This window comes from Tachypleus tridentatus, chromosome 10 (assembly GCF_004210375.1).
Source record: "Tachypleus tridentatus isolate NWPU-2018 chromosome 10, ASM421037v1, whole genome shotgun sequence".
Taxonomy (NCBI): Eukaryota; Metazoa; Arthropoda; class Merostomata; order Xiphosura; family Limulidae; genus Tachypleus; species Tachypleus tridentatus.
In genome coordinates this window covers 132718798-132739280 of record NC_134834.1, presented here as the reverse complement: position 1 = coordinate 132739280, position 20483 = coordinate 132718798, and the positions used below count along the sequence as shown (strand labels likewise).

General features: G+C 32.1%; 1 pseudogene across 1 annotated transcript; it reads right to left on the bottom strand.

Moving 5' to 3' along the window:
• Positions 1-587: 587 nt before the first annotated feature.
• Positions 588-20135, bottom strand: LOC143228509 (uncharacterized; annotated as a pseudogene). Its single transcript, XR_013015343.1, has 5 exons — positions 20030-20135; positions 19103-19152; positions 16843-17027; positions 16304-16509; positions 588-8473 (listed from the first exon to the last, which is right to left on the bottom strand). The product of XR_013015343.1 is annotated as an uncharacterized LOC143228509 (transcript).
• Positions 20136-20483: the final 348 nt, after the last annotated feature.

Sequence of the window (20483 nt, the reverse complement as noted above, 5' to 3'; positions counted from 1 at the left end):
TTTAAGCTAGCTAATAGGCAATAAGAACAAAGTATCAAAAAATGCTTTTCTTTACCCATATCATGAATATTAAACAGAATACTTGGCAAGGTTCATGAAAAATATCTCTTCAATTTTCTTCAAAATCTTGGCTTTATAGAGTGGTCTAGGGAAAGAAATCATTTAAACATTCATTGCCAAATACTTTACTTACATATTGATTGTGTATCATTGACTTCATAGTGCACACAAACTGCACATGATCTATTTTAACATGCAGCTAATATACTTTTCTGTAGTTCAAGAAGCTATGTAGTTATATTTTGGATGTAAATGTGGGAGAGCTACAGAAGCAAGAAACTTTTCTCTAAGAATGTAAATCACATTTTATATATAATAATGGATGCTACAAAATGATGTAGGTTTTAGCATCATTAGATAAAACTTTAATAAAAGTTTTATGAGTATCTAATATAACAAAGTATGTATAATCTTATTAACACTTGCATTATGAAAAAAAATGACTTTTTCATTCTTACTAAAAAAGCAAACTAACAAAAAGTACATAAATAAATAAAGGCATAACAATAATGAAAAGCACCCCCCAGAAGATGCTACAATGTTGTATGCATTTTAACTGAAGCTTTGTGGAGCTCTGAAAATTAGTAAATAGTTTCCTGAACTGCATGATGCTTTTAACCAATCAAGTGATATTTGTTAATTCAGAGCAAATGTTGTTTTTTACAAAACAAAATAGAATTATACAGAACCATTTACAAAATTTGTTAGTTAAAACAAAGAACTGAGGTTCTTTCTTTAGAGTAGGAACAAGCTAGAAAAATCAATTTCAAAGCTAGGGACCACTGGCATCTTCATCAAGTAGAAATCACAAAAGTTTTAGGTTCTTACTGTATTTATTGTTACAATCCATTACTTGTGTTTGGTGATAAAGTGACACAGTGAAGTGTTGTGGAAAAAAACAAAAGAAAATTATTGTATATATGCAACTGTGGACAAAGTTTTAGGAAGTGTTAGAATAACACCAAAGAGAAACTGACTGGGTTTAATAAATTAAGAAAATATTAATTATGATTATTTAATTTTACTTACAATAAACTAATGTACAAATAACTGGTAATTAAAAACTAATTTTATTTTGAGAGTTTTCATTTCTATAAATGTAATGAGTGTATACAATATGAATATAAAATAAAATATAATAAATATATCCTCAAACACGTTCCTTTCTTTATGTATTTTTGTGTACATGTTTCTTTATTTGAAATATTTATTTCAGTCAGTGGATGGAAAAGGTATTGATTTTTGGTGAAGTTCTAAATAATTTTTTCCTCTTATGTTCATTATTCAGCACATACAAAGATATATAGATTGATACTGATATTAATATCAAATTTAAGAGCAAAAATTGAATAATTTTCCATTAAGATACTTTTGAAAAAAATTTTTGATATATAATTTTTTTCTACAATTAACAGTTGAGGAGATACAGAGAGTAATATACAAACAATCATTTTGCTATTATATACACAATTATTGCAATAAACATGTTTTAGTTACCTAGTTTATATTCTAATTTTAGTGGTTTCTCTTTCTTGCTTCACTGTGGTTCATGTTCATTTTGTTTCTCTTTCTATACTTTTTGTTTCTGAAAATATTATTGTAGGCTATGTTTTAATATTTGGATTGCATGAGAGAAACTTTGGCATGATATACTCAGTTAGTGAATCAGTTACATCATTATAGAATGATTACCGAGTGTATTAGTCAGCTAGTTTGATAGATATATAGTAGGTTACCTGTTTTGTAACATAGGTAAAGAATATATGTATGTGGTTTGCTTCCAAACTGAAATACACATTTTTTTGTATTTGAGTTTTATTTGGAATGTTAATTCTGCATTCTCTATTAATACTCATTTCACTTGATTCTGAATTTATTACACTCATATTTATATATGACTGAGTTTTGGTTATTTTGATATGTTTTAAATGGTTATTTAAGTTTTTATATAATCCTTCATTGTTTGTGTAGGTTCAAAGAATGTTGCATGTCACCTCGAGAAAGATCATTAATGTACATTATGACATATAATTAACTTAATATTTCAGCCACCAATGTTGAATTTTATGTTTTGATGTGGAAACCCTGAGATAAGGAATGAGAAGTTGAAATTATTCTTAATTTCACCTTTCCATAATGGGCATAGAACATATCTGTGGTAAAGTACAATAAGGTGATATTTTCTCAACATTCTTGAAGGCATTCTCAACATAGTCAATGACAACCTTGTAAATTAAACAAAATGTTCAAAGCCCATAAATGTGTATTAATAAGTTTACTTAAGTAAAAGTTATGCAAGGCAATAACTATTTCATAGAGTATGTTACCAAGTTGAACTTTTGTACTTTTCTCTTCAACTAGACATGGAGCAAACCCAGTCCATCCCAAAGGGGACATGGATACTTGTACAAGTTGGTATGAGTTGAGGGCTCTTTCTCCCTTGCATATATTACTTGAAATAGTGATTGATGTAAATTATTAACCTGTTTTGGGATACTGTACTGCACTACGGTCCTTTGATGTACTTTGAAAGTGCAGTATAATATTAGTCTTTATTTTGAACATTTTTGGGAAACCTCTCATTTGACAAAACAGCTAGATAAAAGTTCAAATGAACAAATAAGACTGCCAGTAGGTGAAATACAACAGAACATTAGTATCATATATATGGATGGGATTCTGGGAACTCTGCCTTCTGGATGAGAAGTGCCCTCAATGTGCAATACCTATATTTTTCATCATTTTTCAATCTTCTAAAAGCTAACAACATAATCATTTTTAAAATCATTGTCATAGGAATTTCATTACATTAATTATTCTGTTTGCAAGGAAATCCTACAACTGAAGTAGAGTCAAACTGACTCTACAGAGGTACTGTGAGCTATATTCCTCATTGAATAACTTCCAAAGGTTCAGAAAAATCATTCCTGTTTGCATATTTTTGAATTGGTGTTTTGTGTGGTTTGTTTCAAATTTCACACAAGCTTCACAAGGGCTATTTGCACTAGCCATCCCTAATTTAGCAGTGTAAGACCAGAGGGAAGGCAGCTAGTCATCACCAACTATTGGGCTGTTCTGTTACCAACAGACAGTGGGATTGGCTGTCACACTATAATGACTCCATAGCTGAAAGGGTGAACATGTTTGGTGTGATGGGGTTTCGAATCCATGATCCTCAGATTATGAGTCGAGTGCCTTAACCACTTGAATTTGTATGAAACTGAAAACTGTTACAACATTGAATACATCAGGGAATCATTAATTTTGAACAATAATTTAGTTTATAGTTCTGTGTGCTAATTTTGAAATTATTTGTTTTTATTTATTCTATTGTGTGCATTTATATGTGTTATTTTTATGCTTGTTCAGATATGAATTTGTATTTGACCACCATTTTGAAATATTGATTATTTTCCAGTGACGTATATGTGTATTTTGTATGTGATAAATATCAAATTCAGATAAACATTGTTTTGAAATTATTCTTATGCACATATAAAATTGCCCTAATACATAAAAATTAATCAGCATATTATATCTTAAAATAACCAACCACAACTCCTATAAAATTAAAGCTTTTAGTAGGATAATAAGTAGAAATTGTAAACAAGCATGTTATAAAAAGCTATTTTTTCTCACATTAAATACTGATGGATTGTTTGTTTTTAAATTTTTTCACACAGCTACACTAGGGCTATCTGTATTAACTGTTCCTAGTTTAGCAGTGTAAGGCTAGAGAGAAGACAGCTAGTCATCACTGTCTACCTCCAACTCTTGGGCTACTGATTTACCAACGAATAGTAGGATTGACTGCCACATTATAATGGCCCCATGCCTGAAAGGGTGATCATGTTTGGTGTGACTTGAATTCAAACCTCCAACCTTCAAATTACAAGTCAAGCCCCCTAACCACTTGGCCATGTCAAGCTTAACTATTGATGAAACCAGCAAACTTCATTTGAAACACTCCTGCATCCATTTGAGATTGTTAAATCACAAACATGCATTTTGAAATTACAAAATATTTTATTGTGACTATATGTGTGCCTTTTTACAATTCAAACCCTGCCCTTCAAAAAGTCTGTATCTACCCCAGAACCATAGAAGATCAAGAAATGTATTATTTGTTTATTTGTACTTCTTTATTTTTCTTTTATTTTGAAGTTTATTATAACTCTCTGCATAATATTTTTGGGATATGAGTTTTGTTTGAACTTACCTGTTGAATTCCAGATGCTGTAGCTGTTTATTAATTTCACCCTTTTTTACAGAGAGTAGAATATATCTTCATTTGAATAATTTTTCAATATTTTCATGCAGGTTTTCTGCATGTAATTATGACATTCTTACATAGCAGATTTCAAGTAGGCTGTAAAAATGCCCTAACTCTTCTATTTCTACATATGACAACTACTCAAAACTGTTATCACTTTGGCTCTGTGTCAATGTCAACTCTATGATGGGGATAGCCTACCTTAAAAGGAATGTATATAATTCTAGAAATTGTTTTTTTTTCTTGTATATATAACTTTGGATCATGGAATACTCTGATTACAACCATTATTTGATATTAAAGTGTAGTGAATAATAGCTTTTGCTGTTCTTGTCCTGTACAGATATTTAAAAAAAAAAGCAGCCATAAAGAAGTCATCATATTGAATATCAAAAGTAACCAGTAATTAAACATTTATACAGTTATTTTGAATAAAGATTTCATACATTCAATGTTTACACACCAAGAGATATTGAATTATTAGAAACTAATAGGTCTAAAATTTGTGATAAAAATAAGTAAACTGCAGACATATTTTCACATTCCCCTTAATCTGTCCATTTTGAATTCACAAGCAGAGATATGTAAAAACAGCATTTCAGAAGTATCTTTTGTCTCCTACAAGTCACTGTCCAAGAGGCTCTTTGTTCAATGCCCAGAAGTCAAAACTATAAAATCTCTCTCTAAACCAAACCAAGCTAATCAGTTAGTTTTAAGTTACATCTCTTACTGCTACAGATTTTGCACTAGTTTGATTCAGATAACACTGTGCCTGAATTACTACAAAGGAACAAGGTTCATTTCACATGTATGTGATTTACCTATGATTAAAAAGTATTTTTAAAAGTTAATGAGCAATAATTTATTTAACTGCTATTTTTGTAAGTTTTAAATTTTAACGTTTTATCAGCCCAAAAATGTATTTCTTACAGATAACTTTCTGGACATATTTATTATTTCTTATGCACCTACCATTGAGATTTGATTACAGCTTGATGTAAACTGTACTAATTCATCATGTATTCATTATGTGGAAATAGGAGACTGACACATATTTCATGTGCAACTACATTCAAAATAAATTCTTAGATGAGACAAAAATAATGTGCACTAGTAGTAAGGAGGAAGGTGTGCAAAGAAGTAAGTGTCTATCTGAAATACATTTTCAGGTAAGGAAAATATTAACTTCTAAAACTAGCAATCCACATACCTCTCTTCAAACAATAGCTAGAATCCCACACTGATAAGGTGAGGAGCCAGTTCAAAAGAGAGAAAACCTAGATAAGCTCCTTCCTCAGAGAAAGCACTAGAAGATGAATACTCTAGGAAATGACATTCAAGAGCATGGGCTAAACAGAGAGGCAACACTCATGTGAGATTACATCCTTCTCAGGCAGAACATATTCTTTGTCCTTATGAAAGTGCAAATGGAGGAAGGCAAAAATGAGTTAATGTGTTACAAGGATGAACAGAAATAATGCATGACTAACTGAGCTTTTGTACACAATAGGTTAGATGGCCGTGAGATATAGTGTAGCTAAGGCAATAATAAGACCATATGGTTTGGTATGTGTTCTTTTATACAATTTTCTCACTAGAAATTGGAACTAAGGTCTCTTCAAAAACCACCTACATTATACTGACATCAACATCTGTGCCCTACTTCCCTAATGCACTGTGCTACCCACTTAGACTTTTCCAGATGAACAGCACAATCAGTGAAGAATTCTCTAAATCAATTACTCCAGTATCTAGGAACTGGGAATGGCAAGGTACCTCATGCATTTCCCAAAAACCAGGAATAATTCACACTGAAGAGACTCCAGACATAACCATCACAATAGTCTTTTATTGGAGAAAGAGTAATAAATTACCACAAAACCTATTTTGAAAAGATGGCATTAGCAAGCCAAGGTTGTGGGCAGGTATTTACCAGTACTGGCTTTTTCCATGATAGCCCATGGAAGGTACAACCTTTAATGGATATATATATATACATATACTACTATAGAGATCTTGCAGAAAAACTCAACTCAACAGTGGGCACATAAGAATAAGAGCAGATGAGCTTAATATTTTCCATTACCTCTGACTTGATGCAGATTTAGGGAAGTAAGTACATAATATGAGACAACACCAGCCATTAAATTGGTTCTCAGGTGGAAAAGAAATTATCATTAAAAGTGAGAAAATAAATAAATAAGGTACTTCCCACATTGAAATTGGTGAGTAGACAAAAAATAGCAACTAGAGGAAGAAGAAGCCTAGATGGAGATGAAACTGATAGATGCCTTTATGTGTGATGGACAATGTTCACCTCCCTGTTTATAACACTTCATTCAGTGGTCATTAAAAGAGATAGATAAGAGATAAGTGTGATGAGAAATGATGTGTTAGAGTCTACAAATAACATCCTCAAAAGAAGAACAGATTACTCAGATGGAGTGCTCAACCCAACTGGTAAGAGTAGTGAACTAAGGATCCCTGGATGAGGAAGTGCACACAGTAAGAATAGATTATTGTGGGCATCCTGAAAGAAAGCTGTGCATGCCAAGTGACACCAGATCACATAAACATGATAAAGAAAAGACTACCAGAGCTAGAACAGTTGTTGTTGAAAGAAAAGAATAGAAGAGAAATAGGAAGTTTTTGATCCAGCACCCTCACAAGTGTAATAAAAAGGGAAAAACATTCAAGGAACAAAATGGATTACGAATTGAAAAATAGAGTACTGAAAACATATAACTCAAAAATTTGGAATAGTAGCAACCTAAAGCCAGAAAATAAAAAGAGGCTTTCAAGAAAAAATGAAAGATGGAACAAGTAGCCAGGAATTAAAATGGGTTTGCAAGAGAGTGTAAGGGACAACAAGATGATCTCAATCAGGTAAAATCTGAAAGCATATGGTTTAAAATGAACTATCCATGCATATTTTAGACCTAAATAAGCCAATATAAATTGTACTTAGTATAACGTTAATTCGTTCTATGAAAGTACATGTGAATTATGCCTTGTTTATGTGAAATACTGAACCAATAAAAAAAATATCTAAAGTTGGAATTGAAGTCAGTTGTCATGCAATAGCAGTGACATTGTGCCATCATGTACCATACTTCTTGCATTGAAAAGTTTGGCTAAGTAAAATGAAGGTAAGGTGATTCTGAATTGAAAAGCTAATATGCAATCCAGTCTTCACAGACAAAGACCTATCTGATATCATGAGATTTGTAGCATTTGATCAAGAAATTTGCAAAAAAAATGATGGACTAACAAATGCTAGTACATTATTTATATACATACTTGCTTGGGTATTTAAATTACCACAAACTTTTGTTGTCATTACTTTATTATAAATATCAGAATTAGTATTTGTTTATATTACCCACCCATTTATGTACTGCACACACTGTAGTTAATAAATATTATTGAACTATATTTGACCTATTTATAAAGTTCATTTCTAAGTAACCCCAACAAAATTTGCTCCAAGCCTATCAGGTCCTTAATCTGGCCCTCACAGATAGGAATACAACTAGCTATTGTATTATTTACTAATGTATTGAGAAGTGCACAGAGTAAAACCATACATTTCATAGGTTAGTAATCTAAGTATATAAGCAAACTTTACATGCAACAATTTATATTTAGCTAATCTCTTCAAAAATCTCACTTTTCAACCCAGCTAATGAAAATTGAGTGAGTGATAAATACTTCTGTCCCCATCATGTAGACACAATAACCCAACGCACAAACAAGGACAGTCACAAAAACCGAACACACAAATATCTGGACTCAAGTGTGAAATTTCATATGTGGTAACTGCATGAGTATATGGGTACAATATTTAAAATGAACTACTACCTACAGTCTTCTCTTGTAACTTTTAAGCTCAAAGTAGTTTTATTTAATTTTAAAATAACTATACCTTATGAGAAGCTATGAAATGGTATTATGCAATTTACTTACTTCTGATGAGTGTTTTACTGTTTCTCTTACAAATATGGCTGCATTTTTACAAACTAACTCATCCTGATCTCTAAGCAAAGAAAATACTGTGGGATAAGCTTCAACTTCAACAGAAAATTCTCAAAGTTCAACTGAATGTTTCACAATACTGCTTAAGGCCCAGAGTACTTGATGCTGAAAGAGTAATATTAAAAGTTATTAGCCTTTTTTTTTTCAAACACATGGCAATATATCAATATTATGTTCAATCACAAATACTAAGAAACATAACAATATTTGTTAAATGTTTTCTTAAATTTTAATGGTGAAGGTTTGGTTATCCAAAGAATATGTATTGAATACAATTTTTAACCTTAATACAAGTTAACTAAACAAGTACTACTTTGCAATGTGAGAATAATCATAAACTTATTTAATATTACACATCAAAGAGAATTACACAGTGTGAATTCAGTTTATTATTAGGTGAAGTAAATGTTAGTGTATGTGCATGTATGTCTCTATGTCTGGGGGTGAGATTTATATAAGTCTACATATGCATATGACAAGTAACCTTCTGTACATTTGGCAGTGAAGTTAAAAAGAAGGAGGTAGAAGTTACACTTGTGTTGACAGCTAGCTAGTTGCAATGGCAGTCCTACCTAGCCTCTATTCTTGCTGATATGTATGATTGACATAAATAGTTTTTATGGTTACTTTCAAAAAAAGAAACACACAGTGTCAACAAGAAGTCTTCTGTCACTTTTTGCAACATTTGAAATAGCAAACACAGTAAATTTCTTTACTGCAGTAGATATGCATTGAAAAAGTCATGTCTCAGTTAATATTCATACAGTTTTGAATTGGAAAAGAAGATCCATTTCAGTAACATATCACTTAATCAATTGCAGTTATACCTCTTGCTATGAGGTTCAATTATTTATTAATTCCAGCTTGGAATAGTTTTGTGCTACAAAATGCTTTGCTGCTTATGTATGGTTAAGAAAATAACCTTCTCACATGTACCACTATGTTGAGTGCTTTTTCAACTTTTTTTATAAATAGACATCTTGAAAGTTTCCTAAATTGTACAATACAAGTATAACACCATGAAAAAAATAAAAACTGGGTTTGAAGGAACATTAAAGGTATCAAGTTCTGCTAATTAATCTTTAGAAGTATTTGTGATAGAGCACTTACTTGGAGAGCAAAAGGTCTCAGGTTCAACTGTGAGACAAGAAATATATAACTGAAATTAAAGGAGAAAAACTGATTCCTAACTAAATATATCTTGTAACTCTGAAATAATGGCACTTGTGTTCAATAGGAAAAAGTGTTAAGTATCTCTTATGTGATGTCATTTTAGTGTCTCTTGGCTAATTGACAAAGAGCACCCTGCTGTGGTGTGAGTGGTTAAAACAAGTGACTGCTCCAAGCAGCCTGTGGCCCCCTTAAAATTACACAGTAATACTACACTTTTCTGATTGTGCCAGTATGAAATAAAATAAAGAAACTGCACATGCAGTGTCTATTTGTTGTTTACTTACAGGAGATGATCACTCTTCTCTTCCAATCATTCAAGTTGAAATCATCAATCAGACTGTCCAAATCCAATGTTGTTTTTTTTCACAAGAAACTTCAAATTTACCCTGAATGACATTAACTACCTTCATAGCTAGTAATTGCTATTACAGCATAGATGGGGCTGTAGTCTAAAAATATCATCTGATCTATTGAAGGCTACTACAGCAGACATTCTTATGTAACATATCATGTCAAGCAATGTTCTGCCTGGGTATCATGGCCACGCATAGCCAAGTGGTTAGGGTGCTCAACCTGCAGTGTGAGGGTTGCTGGTTCAAATCCCCATCACAGCAAATACGTTTGCATTTCAGCTGTGGCAGCATTATGATGTGATGGTACATCACAATATTCATTGGTAAAACAGTAACCCAAGAGTTGGTGGTGGGTAGTAGTGACTAGCTGCTTTCCTCTGGTGTTAACAGATAACTTTTGGGTAGCTTTGCATGAAATTCTAAGCAGATAAATACCTGGATGTTAATGGGTGTCATCCACTTTTCAGAACAACAAAGGTACAAAAGTAACTTTAGGCATAACTAACTTAAATTTTTTACAACCATGTGATACATGAAACTTACACACATTTAAAATAAAGAATAAATTCAGGATAAATATTACAAGAAGACAGAAACATATGTTATATAAATATACCACATTTTCCTGTCTTTCCAACTTCAGGCTTCACCTCAAGTAAACAATTAATTTTAGTTTTACAGAGAGTAAATTGTTAATGTGTCCTGGTCCAAAATTGAGTTAACTTTTTCTTGCTCCCACAAGAACATCTGCATGCCATACCAACATCACAGCCCTTGAAAGAAAAAGTAATTATATCACATAATGCACTTCAAAAGTACATTTAGAAAAAAAAAATTAACCTTTTAATACTGAAATATAAAATACAAAATAAACCTTTTTATAAAAGATATGAAAGAACACATATTCCAAAATATTTTAGCAAGAATACAAGTTTATACATGTTCAAATAAAGCCCCTAAAAATGAAAATCTCATTAAAAACCCTTATCACAGAAATACATTATTTCAAATCTTTAAACCAAAACACAGTCCTTTCATTAAACCTTTCAATAAAATATATTGTAGTTACAATCACATACATATTAAAATACCTTCTGCAATTCTTCATAGTGAGACAATAAAAAAAATCATTTTACAACAGAAGAAAACTATAATCCAACCAATATTTTAAGCAATAGAAAAATACAAAATCATAATTTCTCTCTACCATGCAGACTCTCTAGACATCAACCAAAACACATTACAATAAAATCTACTTCAAACTACAACACCACACTAAAAGTATTTAACATATCATAGAAATAACACAGAACAAACTAATGTAAAAACTTAAAACTCAAGCAATAAGCATTTTTGTTGCAATACATACTAACTAACTTCTACCTCTAAATGTACTTAAATGTAAGATAGAATCCACATGTAAATTTTTAAATATACTACATATACAAAACCTAAACTGCTCTTTAACATAAATAATCATACATGAAGAAACTAAAAACTAAAAATGCATATAAACACAAATATATATGATATATATACATAATGCTTACTAAATAAGCATCTTGAAGATTAAAAACAAAGTATAAAAAATATATAATCACCTAGGTCAGCCATGAGGTTTAAACATTCTTTGCCCCAACTTTAAGTCTGATATATTCTGTTGTATGATGCCATTTTTTAACAGTTAGCATGCAGAGCCAAACACATAAATGAAGACCTTAGCTACTCCACATAATCATGTGAACACTGGGATGTCTGCTCTCGATGGTAGACCAAACATTAAATCTACAAAAAGTAAGACTTATTAATACCAAACATCATCCTGTTGATCTCTGTTCAGTTGTATAATACACCACCATAACAAAAGGTAATTGTTCATTCCAGTCAGTTTCATCTGAAGAAACAAACTTGGCAAACATATGTTTGATAATTTGTTTCATCATTGCCACTAAACCACCATACAGACAATATAAGGTCAAGTGCACATCTCCACCACATCTAATACTTTACAGAATTCAGTGAAAAGTTGGTTGTTAAAGTTATCTCTCTGATTCATGTGGATCTTTTCGAGTGCTCCATATTGGGCCATGGGCTATGTGGGTATATAAACCAATGAATAAGTCTTTGCCCACTCTGTGAAGTTGATGACCATAAACATATATATATGAATTCTTTCATCTCTGAAATTGGACTAGTGATATGCAGGAGTATTCTATACAGAGAAGTACCAACAAGTGAATACTGGAATTCACTCTTTTTGCTTATTCTTGATCATTTTTAGAGTTCCTAAAATATTAACTGAGGTATCCACTATCTGGTAGAATCTATTACTATATCACTTGTTATTAACAGAGCAAAATGGCCTTAACTATCACATAATGTTCATGATACATGTGGTTCAAACTTTAACAAATGGCATGGATCTCACAATCTGATAAGAAAATCCATCCAAATTTCTGGTGTGTCCAGCCAATAATGTATTATTACATAGTTCTCCTTCAATGCTATTTTCTAGTGAGGCATCATCCCTTCAGATTTTTTAAAGTTCATTACCCATTTCACTGATATATGGTTGAATTAAGCAGTAAACTTTCTACCATACAAGTAATGCCAAGAGTATTTTGGTAAAAACTACAACAGTGAGCAGTTCTCTCTTCATCACACAGTATCTGCTTTCAAAAGCTATAAGCATACAAGTAACACACACAGTTACACATTCTATTCCATCCTGCAACTGCAATAATACTACTCTGATTACACTACTGCTTGTTTCCATGCTTAGCAAGAATTCCCAATTCTTTCATAGACATACCAACATTAGAACTACTACTGAACTATACTTCAGAGACTGAAATACTTGCTCATTTTCTTTATTTTTTCTTCCTTAGAAAACGTCATTAATGATGGATCTTGGATACGTTACCACAAAAATGTGGTTTTTAAGATACAGAACCAATGACACTGTAGACTTTATATTTGGTCAAAAGCTGAGACCAGTTTTGTGCCTCTATTATACTAGCAAGATATGTGTAGATCCATTCTTGACCTACAATATGACTAAGAAGTTCAACTTCCAAATGTATGCATGCACGTACACTCTTTGGATTCGAGTTTGAACCTTGACATTTTTTCTAAGCTGCAATACTATTTTCAGAATCTTATATGTATACTTAAACATGTGACAAATTCCATAAAATACATATATTAGACTTCTCTGATTGCAGCCCATTTAGTTTACACAAAAGTGGCAGACATGTTAAACATGCTAAACAGCATAATACGAAATTCACATAAGTCATCTTTTGTGCTAAACTACTATGTCTGCTCTCATCATCCAATTCCACTTGCCAATATCCATATGTCAGGTCTAATGTATCGAACCAATGGCCCCTTCCACCACATTCAGACATCCATCTGTTTGTAGAAGTGGAAAAGTGTCAGAACAAGTTAGTGTTCTCTTATCTCAAGTCATTTGAAAATCTGGGCATATCTTCTTTCTTCCTTACAATCTCTAATGGTGATGGCCAAGCACTTTCCGAAAGCTCTGCCATTCCATTTTATTATTTCATAGCATCCATTATACCTCACTGTTTGCTGCTTCACTAGCATACCAGGGAAGCTTGTGCAGCAGTTGTTTAAACAGTCGTGCATCACTCATACCTATGTGACTTTGCATAATTCTAATTCAGTCCATCACATCCCAAAAATATAATGACACTGGGTTGCTGCCATTGTTTTTGTCTAGACTACATACACAATCCTCAACAAGTAATCTCAGATGTATTGGCAACCATATACTTTCAAATGCAGCATAATGATGCAAACTTAAGAGTTACCCTAGCAGCTGTTCCTGTCACTAAGCTTACCAGTTAATAATCATTTCATCTTGTAGCTGGATAAATGATTGACCGTGACTGTAGAGCAACAACAGAAAATCGTCTTATCTCACATAGATAACTGCCAGAACTAATTCTGTTTCCTTTCTGGACTGAACATAGCCAATTTCATGCAAGAGCTCAAAAAATGTTTCACACAGAATCAAGGCATTACATATTGTCTGTAGTAAGCCCTGGAATACCACTTAAGTACCTGAGGAAGGGCTGTGACATACTCTCCTACATACATACAGTACACTATTTCTTTGGTCAGTCTGGTGACATTGTATAATTCTTCCACAGAAAATCAGTTTGCCTAATCCTGATTCCAGAACCAATGTTTAAAACTAACTTTATTTCTTTTAGATAAAGCTGGATCTTCACCACTAAAATCACACTGAGCTTATTTTTTCATTAGTCAAAACTCTGTTTTGACACCACCAAACGGTGGTTTTGCGCAAAGTGCTCAATATTCTGCAAGGTCTTTCAGCATTTTGGCTGATTTTGTATCAACTAGGAACTCTCTCTCTTGCTCTTGTACTCCAAAAGTCATATACCAAAACCTATTACATCCTGAAAGAGCTCACATGACTACAACAGTTGTTTAGTGCAAGCTGTTTCTTGCATTCAGAAGTCACTGACAAGCTCTGACTTGGAATCATTTAGTTCCCTGGAGCTATTACTCTCACATTTACTGCCTGTTGTTGGCTCTTCTCAACTTGTTGCTCTGTACATCAAAACTAAAAGCTTTGTCTACCCAACTCCTTGGTAAGGTAGGAGTAGTTCAATGAAAAATAATCCAACATTCCACAGTAGAGTACATGCTTTGCTGTTCTCTTTGAGGACAATTTATATGTGGCATATGAACTATGGGAAAGCTTGGATAGCCCTACCCATCCACTGGATACAAATGTATTTGCATTAGAACACCAAAACGTGTAGATGGTCGCTTAATCCTTAGCTGGATTAAAACCTGTTGCAATGAGGTTACATAGGTATGACAGTAAATTACTGCACCTCCTGCTATAGGTTTCTTCCTCTATTGCAACTGACTCAATGTAACTATGTCATACAACATCATAATACAAGCTGTCCCAGTTAGGATGGGAAGATATCTTACACCCACATGATGCCAAGTGGTCTCCACAGGTATATTCACAATCTGGCAGGTCCATTGCAAAGTGCACTTTATTGTGCAATTTATGCAGACCATTTGCATACAAAAGTAAGCTTTCTGCATCACCCCTTTTCAAAGTTTTGAATTCCACCTGGTGGATTGCTCTTTTTTTACCAAGTGAAAACTCTGGTGCAGTGCAGTAATGACTGCTTTGCAGTCAAATAATTGTTTACCATCTAGAGGTTCAATACTGTCTAGAACTGAACAATCTAGACCCAGAATCTTGTGTTGTATAGCCTGTTCTGTAGTCTGACTATTCCAGACTGATCTGCATAAAATGAACAAAGTGGTTCAAACTTATTTTTGCTTGCCTTGTCTTGAAACAACAGACTAAAATAAACCATTTAAAGACTCGGTTACAATATAGTCTGAAATTGTATCCTAGCCACAATCACTTGTACACCCAATTCTTAGTTAATGTTTTGCTTACCTATGATTTGGCTTTCACAAAGATTTTTTTATTATAAACACTTTAAAAAGAGCTGTTTTAAAGTTTTATTGTATATAGCATCTAACTGAGTTAAGTGTGATCTGCTTTGTGAGATACGTATGACTGTTTCAATTTAAGGATAGCACAAGTGTTAAATTTAATTATTTTTGAAGCAATAGTTTACGACAAGTTTGTTCACATCAATGGTTATGAATCATGGGTTGAGTAGTTCAGTTGCTGTGAATTGGCAATTACTGTATTATTGCACCATGTTACTAGAATCTTTTAAGGCCTCTGTTGAGCTATAAATACCCATCCAAAATATAGTTTTGGATAGTTAGATAGATCTAGACTATGTGATTGTAGGTTTAGCCATAAAGTGTGTAGACTAGTGATTTTTAAAGTGAAATTATCACAGACTGTATAATAATAACAGATTAGCAAGGAATAATTTGTATTGTTAATTATGTTATATTGTACCAGAATCAATCTGTGTGAAAGTTAACAAAAAGAGTGAAATACTTAAAGATCTGGATACAACTGTGATTATCAATAGTTATAGTGGTGAGTTTGAAATGAAATTATCATAAAATGTACTGTAATAACATACAAGAAGAAGAATTTGTCTTGTCAAATTGTGTTCTAAAGTAAGAAAGAAAAAACATTATTTACAGCTCTGGATACAACTATGATAATTAACAGTGCAACAAACATTTGTTGATTTACTTTAATATATTATTTTAAAACAACTGAACTTGTGATGTTTGTTTATTGTTGAAATTTACTGCAAACAAACCACAGAAACGTGTTTTAAAGAATTGGGCCCTTACACAAAAATCTGACATTCATTTAGAGTAAAATACACAAAAAATGTAAAAAGAAAATGGAGAAAGTATCTTCATTATTTGTCAAATATTAATACTTTACCTTTAATTTAACATTTGGGTTAGTTATAAGGTTCACCAGGTGTGGAATTGCCCCTGTGTCAGTGAAAGCTTGGGCTAATTCTAATGTATGTTTGCCTATTTCTGCTAAGTCTGTTGCAACTACCTGTTTCATGGAAACTCTGGTTCTTGAAGGGATAATACCAGAAGAGCACAGCTCCTACTTCTACAATAGATTCTGCTAGTTCTTTAAGAAGTATATTTGTTTCGTCAGTTCCTACATTAATTACCATTAATTATTACACAGTTTCCCATTACTTCATAAATGAACTCGAGTTACTCAGATTATTTTTGAATTTATAATAAAAATACTAACTAGCATAATACTGATAATTTTTAAAGCTTGTACGAAAAATGCATTTTACCAACCATGAGATTTTATTCTGAAATGAGCATAAAAAATTACATTACCTTTAGTACTTCTGTAGTACGTATTATTAAATAAAGTCTAAAGCTATAGAAGACGTGTATTACAAGATTTTTTTATGATTTAGTGATATTAAATTTAGAATTTTTAATTACACAGAGTGATTTGAATAATAATCTTTCAAACAAAACTTTACGGACTTTTTCACTTGTGGATCGAATTCCTCAAGATTCAGTAACAATGCATCAAGCCCTCCAGCTTCTATTACAGTTTTGGCTAGTTCAACTGAATGTCGAGATACAGTTCTCAGAACTAAAGCTGCAGATCTTTTATAATGTTTCTAAATAAAAGCCATATAACCTGTTTGTTTGTTTTGGTTTTTGACATATTTAACAGTTTGATCATTATTTTCAATTTTTAAATAAGAAGAAACTAAATATGTTCACATACCGTTTTAATTAAATAAGAAATTAAAACTGTAGTGTCATTGTCATACCAAAACGGGGAATGTTATCGGATGTATTTTAGCTTTCATTGGGATGCATTTATAATTGCGTATTTTTCTGCAACATCTAAGGTACAGTTTTTAAAACTAATGATATATAATAATAATAAAAGTAGCAAATATGTTAATATGGTTTCCATTTAGACCATGAGATACAATAGTAGTTTACATTTAATCTTAAAAATATCAAATATAAAAAGTAAACCTTCTGCCTATTATCGACACCATAGTTTAGTATAAAATTCAAGGGACTGTATTTTATAATTACACCAGTCATCATCGACACGGGAATAAACCAAAATGACGGAACGTAAATGTAAAAGACATCACGTATGAAACTTGTGCTGTTCGAAAAGTACAGTGCACGTTTTTTACATCAATATTCTTAATCGTTAAAAGGATAGAAACAATAGTTTTTCTCCTTTTTGTTTGTTATTATACAGAAAGCAGTTTTGTAGAAATAACATCGCAATTTGTATTTGTAGGCTATCTTTCATATACTGGTTGACATTGCCTATCTACTATTTATATCCTTTATTTCAAAAAGAACCATTTTTTCGAAATAAAGTTTGAGTAACAAATTTTAAGCAAAAAAAGGTATCAGAGCTAAAAAAAAGTAACTTATACTGACACACTTATTTCTGAGCACTAGAATGATAGCAACATTTCACTGTGATGTGTTATTGCTTTTTTTTCCCTTTGTTAATTATTTTTAAATTTATTTTTTTACAAATCTTATCTACTGACATTTAGTTATGTCTTGCGTTTGTTTGTGCTTGGTACTTAAAATGTTCAATTTTCGAGAAGTATAACACTGATAACCATCATATACGTAAATAAACGGCTGGTATGAATAGAGAAAGCACTATGTAGTGGAGCGAACAACGTTTCGACCTTCTTCAATCACACAACCTCCTTCAAACATGTGGTCAGCTATCAGTCAGTTACATCGTTCTTTCTTTATGAACCTGACGATGACCGAAGAAGATCGAAACGTTGTTCGCTCTTCTACATAGTGCTTTCTTTATCCATACCAGCCGTTTTTTTACATATATAATTTTCTCTACAAGTGGGTTTTCTGTCATCACGGATCACTAATAACCATCGTTTCATATCAATGATAACTATAAAACTGAGTCAATACGTTCAGAATCTAGCAAGGTATGTCAAAGTCGCTAACAACAACAAATTGAAAGAAGTTCATATAAATGACTTCATTCTTTTTCCATGAAAGTATGAATGGTATAGAAACCTGGATGTTTACAAATTCATTTACGCAGGACAGATGGATCATGTATTTCTAAGTAATTGCTCGAGTGAGTTCTTTTGTAGATACTACTTTTTATACTTCCATAGTCGTTATTATGAGCATAAAACTTATGACCACCAGTATGAAGTGTTAGTAAATCGATTCATTGCATACCTCAGTCTTCAACACTGGTGTCTGACGCGGGCGTAACCTAACGACAGTACTTATAGTTATATCATACTAATTACAATGTTCGTAAAAAAAAGATATGGAACCATTAATAAATATCAAGAATATGATTAATAGTATGATACTTATTTATATATTTAATATCAGGTTTAAATGTATGTAAATATTCTTGATAAAAGTTTTCGGATACCTTTCACAACATCAAAATGTGCCCTGTGAAGGTTGAAAAGAATGATTGTCAAGGCTAACCACCTGACATGAATTTGACATTATGGTTCCAATAGTGGTAAAAATGTTATAAGTGTTCAACTGATTCTTCATCAATTTGTTACAACTCCTAATACTGGATTTATTTTCAATGTCCCAAACGTTGGCTAATGGTGTTGTTGCTTTGGACGTAAAGGACCTAGACACTACTTCAACTTTATTCAAACTAAGGCAACTAAGATACTGAAAGCTCACTGCTACTTACCTCTAATCCCATCTCTAACCGAGTTTCAAGCAGACGTATCTGGTACTTTTCTAGAAATGAATGTAGGTGAATTTAAAAAAAAAAGAGCTAATACAATAAACATTTTGAATTCTTGTAATTGGTTATCTCACTGAAAGAGTCAGCTGGTTATCTTTCGATGTATGAAACATTTGTCACATCTAAAGGAATCAGTCTTCCACAAAACATTACTAATAGTGTCTGTATATCTTTTCTACCCACTCACTCATCAACTGTTACACATATCAACAGTACAGATACATGTACCATTTATTTGCGCAATTCATTAAATGATCTAAATCCTTTTGTAAAGCACCAGCATTCTCTTCACAACTAGCAACACCCAAGACTTTGATATTATCAGAAAATTTAAGTAATATATTGATCTTTCCTTTATCTATGTCGTTGATGTAAGTCTATATTTGTGTTCTTTACTTCTATAATTCTCGCTTATAAGTATGAAACATTTATTTACATCAACATTATTAATTCCTTTTACAATCTTAAACACTTCAATTGGATCCCCTCTAATTCTTTTTTTTTTAACAGAAAACAATTTTAAAGATCTTAATCTCTCCTTATATGACAATCCCTCGTCCTAGATACCATTTTGATAACCCTCCTACAATTCAACGTATTTCCTAAGCTCAGAAGCCCAAAACTGAACATAATACACCAAATGTGGCCTAACCAGTGACCTATACAACGAAATTATAACCTCTTTAGACTTGTATTTAGTATTTCTGCAGATACAACCTAATATACTATTTACCATACCATTCATTAATAACAGTACATTGCTTGGATGGATTAAGATATTGATCAACCACTAGATCAAATTATGATAGCCCACATGCAATATCTTACGCATAGCATAATGAAAATCCATCTGCCATTTATTTGCCTAACTCATAAAATGATCTAAGTCCTTTCGTAAAGCAATAGAACCGTCTTTACAGCCAGCAACACTTAAGATATTGATAGCATCAGCAAATTCAAATAATTTATCGACCATTCCTTCATCTATGTCACTGATATAAATCAAAAAGCAGTGTTTTTAAGACTGAGCCCTAAGGTACAATTCTTGCAACATTAATCCAGTTTGACTGAACTCCATTTATAGCCACCCTGTGCTTTCTTCCATCAAGCCACTTTTCTATCCAATTAACTTATTCATCATACATATAGAGATAAGTTTATTTATAAGCCTTTGTTGTGGCTAATGTGGCATTTTGAAAAAGTTTCTGTAAAAGTCCAGATTACCCAAATCTATACCCTTACCCTCATCTATTTATAAGCAGTAACATTTTCAAGGCATGTAAAAAAATGTAGGGCAAGATTTTCTGTTAGTGAAACCATGTTG